This window comes from Poecilia latipinna, unplaced genomic scaffold, assembly GCF_001443285.1.
Source record: "Poecilia latipinna isolate Pla-1442-1.1 unplaced genomic scaffold, P_latipinna-1.0 Scaffold4130, whole genome shotgun sequence".
Lineage (NCBI taxonomy): Eukaryota > Metazoa > Chordata > Actinopteri > Cyprinodontiformes > Poeciliidae > Poecilia > Poecilia latipinna.
Genome location: NW_015116746.1, coordinates 49529 through 53858, shown reverse-complemented (window position 1 = coordinate 53858; position 4330 = coordinate 49529). Strand labels below are relative to the sequence as shown.

General features: G+C 39.6%; 1 pseudogene; it reads right to left on the bottom strand.

Annotated features, from left to right (window-relative positions):
• Positions 1-218: 218 nt before the first annotated feature.
• The window catches only part of LOC106942230 (reticulocyte-binding protein 2 homolog a-like), a 9800-nt pseudogene continuing 5688 nt past the window's right edge, over positions 219-4330 (bottom strand).

Here is a 4330-nt window from a genome sequence, read left to right as displayed (position 1 = left end):
TGAGAAGAAAAACAACAAATCCTGAAGTCTTTGACACCAACACAATTTAAATAAACATCTGGTTTCTAGAACACAGTCAGAAAAACCAGCCATTTCTCTTTTATTTAAACAGTTTGTTAAATTTTAGAAGAAGGAAACATCATTCTCCAGTTTGATTTAAAGTATAAACTTAGCATAAGAAGCACCGCTAATTCCCAACTCTGATCAATCTTTGATACCAGGAACGTTTGTCAGTTTAGGTTGTAAAAATTAATATTTTAACTGAAATGTACACAAAACAAATGTCCAGTTTAGATCAAACAATCCTCCTTATAAAATGCAACAAGATGATGGAGTTTCAGCTTCTCTAACAAGTTTCTCTAGCAGTTCACTGATTTCAATTTCATGATTTTTCTGCAGTTCTTCTTTTTCTGCTTCTGTTTCTTTAAGCCTTAACTCCTGCTCCTGTCTTATTAGTAAATCTTTGACTGTTGTCAGATTTCCTTTCTTCTTAGAAACACAGTTCACTAATTTATGAATTTCTGTCTGATATTTTTTCCTCTTTTCAGCTTCCTTATATGTCGCCAGTGCCTTCAACAGGTCGTATTTCTCATCTTTGTCCTTCATTTGCTCCTCATGTGCTTTCTTCTGATCTTCAAACTTCTTTTTATATTTCTCCTGGAATTCGTTGGACCTGACAGCTTCTTCTCTCGCTTTCTCTTCATATTCCTTTTGAACATTCTCCAGTTTTTCCTCTAAAATCTTACGTTGTTTTTCCTCCTCTTCTGGTCTGTTCCTCTTTCTTTCTTTCCTCTTCATATCTTTCATGTTCCTTCTTGTACTGTTCTTCAAGTTCTCTCAGTTTTCTTTGTTCGTCCTGTTTTCTCTTCTCCTCTTCTTCTTTTTGTTTTTCCCACCATTCTCTGCGTTCTTTTTCCCAGGCCTCTTTATCTTTCTCCTTTTCGTTTCTTATCCTTTCCAGCTCTTTGTTGACATTTTTCTTTTCTTCTTTTTCTGACTGAATTTGTTTATCCAGCTTTTCAAGTTGCTCCATTAATTCCTGTTGATGAGTTTTGTCCTCTAATTCTCTTCCCCTCTTCTCCCTCTCTCTCTCTCGGTGCTCTCTCTCTCTCTCTTTAAGTTCTTTATCAATATTTTCTTTCATTTCCTTCAGTTTCCTTTCTGCCTCCTGTTTTAGTTTTTCTTCTTGTTCTTCCATTTTCCTTTTCATTTCTTGCATTTCTTCATCATATTTTCTCCTAAGTTCCTCCCTCATTCTCTCCATCTCTTCTTCTTTCTCCTTCAGGATTTTCTCAGTTTTTTTCTTTATAGCAGCTTCCGCCTCCTGCAGCATCTCGTTGGTGTAGAAACTTCCTCCATTGTTCTTCACCATGGTGTCGATCTTTCTGATTAGATCTCTGACCTGAGATCGATCCTGTTTTTTATGGTTAATAAATACATGGTATCTTCCTCCACAGTCAGAGATCAGCTTCTCAAAGAAATCTTTATCTTTTTCTATGTATTCTTCAATCGTTTGATCATCATTTTCCAGTGTATCTCCATAGGTGAAAAGTATTATGGTGAACTTTTCAGCACCTTTCCCAAAGCCTTGCTTTATTAGTTTTACTGTCTCCTTCTCCTCAGGCGTTAATCTGCCGATCCGTATCACCAGCAGGAAAACATGTGGACCTGGAGCCAAATGGCTCATACATTTCACCATCTCATCATTCACTTCTTCGTGGGTCAAACTGTCATCAAACAAACCAGGAGTGTCGACCACAGCAACATGATGGCCGTCCACCTCACACTCTTCTTTCTGACAACGTTTTGTGACTGATTTGGGGTTGGACTCGGCTTTAAAGGCTTTGCGTCCCAGAATCGTGTTTCCAGATGAGCTCTTTCCACAACCAGTCTTTCCAAGTAGGACAATCCTCAGAGACTTGGAGCTCTGATCTGACTCAGCACCTGTAATATAAAGAAGATTCAGTTACTGCAGCATTGAACTTGTCATTTAGTCAGAAATATGATGCTTTATATCCAGAACTTACTCAGATTCATCTCTGCCTGTTTGAATTTCTTTATTTCAGCCTCTAGTTTGGTGATGTGTTGACCTTGCTGTAAGTTTTTCTTTATTTGCACTTTTAAAAATGTCTCTGATGTGTAAACATCTGGTCTATTCTTGTCAACAATTGTACTTTCTACCCTCTGAATCAGATCTGGGATCTGCCGTCTGTCTCTGATGTTGAGAATAAAATATCTTCCTCCACAGCTCTGAATGAGATCCTGGATGTCTTTGTCTCTGTGTACAAAGTTAACAACAGCTGGGTGTTCAGGATCTAACTCCGTAGTGAAGAGGATGATGGTGAAGTCATTGACTCTGGAGCTGAATGTGTCCTGGATGGTGTGTAACTCTCCCTTGTCTTCATCAGTGAGGGGATCCACAACTAGGACCAGGATGAAGGCGTGGACACCCTCAGGGTCACAGAGGGAGACACACCTGAAGGATTTCTCCATCACTTCCTGCTGAGCTTTTCCACCCAAGGCAGGCAGCTCCACCAGAGAAACCCGACGTCCAAACGCCTCCCCATTGTTTCTGACACACTCTGAAGGAAGATCTGGCCAACCTAGAATGACTTTGGCTGCTGACGTCTTCCCTGCTCCTCTCCTCCCAAACAGAACCAGGTTCAGAGGTTTCATCTGTTGGGATCTACTGGTTTCGTCTCTGAAGGTCAGAAATGCTCCTCTGCTCTCCTCTATGATCGTCTCAATCTGATTCATTAACAGACTACAATCAATAGTATTCATGTTGTAGCATCTTCCCTGAACCAGCCTGATCAGGTCATTGACACAGGAACTTCTTTCAATACCATGTGTGAAGATGATCATTGAATGTCTGAAGGCATCTTGACCAAACAAACTGAAGATGAATTTCAGGGTTTTTTTGTTCTTCTCACTGAAGTCTGAAGGTTTCAGCACCAGCAGCAGAACGTTTGGTCCAGGAGGACAGAGACTCATGCAGCTTTGCATCTCTTCTATGAAAGACTCCACAGTCAGACTGAACATGTCAGGAGTTTTTACCACTGTTACTGGTTTTCCTCTCCACTCTCCACAGGAGGCCACACTGTGTTTGGTTGGGGAACGTCTTTGAATAAATTCTTGTTCTCCAGTGATCAAATTACCAAGTTTTATTTTTTTATCCTCACTTTTCCCCAACATCACGATCCTGACACCAGCTGCTGTCATAAAATAGAGACATACAATTAATCACACATATTTTAAAACTCTGAAAAAAATTATAATGGTCACAGCATTTAATACAAAATATTAGGGCTGAAACGATTCCTCGAGCAATTTGAGTACCTCGATTATTAAAATTCCTCCAGGAAAATTTACCTGCCTCGAAGCTTCGTATGTTTTATTATTTAGCGCACCGTTCCGGCCGGAACATTATTTGCGTTGCTCTCACTTCCACCTCTGAGTTGTTGACGAAAGCTAAGCGTTAGCTGCATAATGTCCAGTTTTCAGGTTCGGCCCGTGGGGATTTTATTGAGTAGTGATAATCCCCGGGTTTTCATCGTTTTCGGGGGACCAATAAACATCCTTAAAATGACCGGAGCGATGCCGGGAGTTCGGCAGCCTTTCTGCTCCGAAGCTGCTGGTTCAGAGCGACGGCGGGAAGAAGGATTTATACAGGTAAGCGGAGAGACTGAACACGGCAGGTGGCTGAGTGTTGATGCTTACATTGTAAGTGCAGCTGTACGGACGAACCGCACAATCATCCCAGTCTGAACAAACGGGAGGCGGAACCATAGACATAAATACGTAGACGCGTCATGGAGCGGGTCGGCCCGTTGCTGCGATACGTAACAGCGTCCGCCATATTGAATGTGGAATATGTGCCAGTAAGCTAATACAAATGGACCGAAAAGAAAATCTGGAATTTTTTTAGTCAATGTTCTGATTATTGTAACAAAATATATCCATAAATGTCTTTATGCAAAATGCTCCCTCTCAATCAATGCTCTTAAAAATGAACTTTCTTTTTTTAAGAGTTGTCTAAAAAAGATGCAGAATTTAAATGCAGTAAAATTGTATGAATTAATGAAAGATTTTTAGTTTGTAGCCCCCTAACATGTCTTACTTTTTAATCCTTCTATTTTATTATTCAATTACCTTTATTTTTATTTTTTCTATTAATTTAGTTTTTTTCTATAATTTTTTTCCTCTGTCTCTTTCTTGAGACTTTGAAATCAATGTGATTTGTTAACATTAGGAGTTGTGATCTAGAATAAAAAAAAATTTAAAAAAAAGGTGAATGGACCGAACTTTTTGAAGTGCCGTTCTACAAAGT